Raw genomic sequence first — 1142 nt, 5'->3', positions numbered from 1 at the left:
TTGAAAATCTCAAAGAAATGGACCTATTTCTAGAAACACATGACCTACCTTAACTAACACAGACTGAGGTAGAAAACTTGAACAGGCTTATGACAAGAGAAGAAATTGATCAAATCATTAACATATGCCTAATTAATAAAAATTCAGGTCCAGAAGGCTTTATGGGGAATTCTATCAAACATTCAGAGATCAGTTAGGTAGAACTGCTATGTGTATTCAGGGCAATGGCACCAAAATGTTGTTAATAGTTGCTGTTGAATCCTTCTCATGGTGACCCAATGTGTGTACTAAGATGAAAAGTCCACTCAGAGGGTTTCTGGTGCCTCATTGAAACTGGCCTTTCAAAAACTACCCCTTCCTGGGAGCTCAGGGCCATAACCTCACAGGACAGCAGGGTCAATTGGCAAAACATAGTCCCCAAAGACAATGTTCTCCAGCCTTATTAGTTTTTTTTTTTAAACTTTTTTATTGTGATTTGAGTGAAGGTTTACAGACAAAATCATCAGTTTTACATTAGGCAAATCCTACGCTTTGTTTCATTTCCATGTTGCAATCCTCTCCATGCAACAACAGTTATCACACACTTCCTCCCTGTGGTTCCTACTTCCGCCCCACTCACCATTCCATCCATCCCTTCTCAACTTTGTCCTTAGGTAAATGTTGACCTTTTGATTTTGAATGATTGAGCGTTCTATCATTCATAGTGAGAATACCTTCTTTAGTGAATAGCGACTGGGATTTTTTTTTTCTAAATTTTTATTGTGAGTTATGTGGGTTTACATGGGAGAACATCAGCTTCACATTCATCCTATCGTATTTCGTTTCATTGCAATGATTACAATCTCCTCCATGCATCAACAAATAACCAAAGGGTACACCCCATAGGCCCACCCCCCTGGCTCTCAGTACACAGCCCCTCTCCCTCCCTGAGTCCCGTGTCCTCAGCGGCTCCATTTGTCCACATCATCATCTCTGTCTCCATGCCTGGCTTCACTGCCTCTCTGGGTAGGGCCACACTCTCTGCTCTTCTCACTTGATGGTCCCAGGGACCTCCACACCTAGGCTGCAAAATCAATCACTCTCCTCCTTTTGTCAAAACACATCTACCTCTACATTTCTGACCCTCACAGTCAGTCCTGATG

This window comes from Chrysochloris asiatica, unplaced genomic scaffold, assembly GCF_000296735.1.
Source record: "Chrysochloris asiatica unplaced genomic scaffold, ChrAsi1.0 scaffold00007, whole genome shotgun sequence".
NCBI lineage: Eukaryota > Metazoa > Chordata > Mammalia > Afrosoricida > Chrysochloridae > Chrysochloris > Chrysochloris asiatica.
This window is presented reverse-complemented; position numbering follows the sequence as displayed.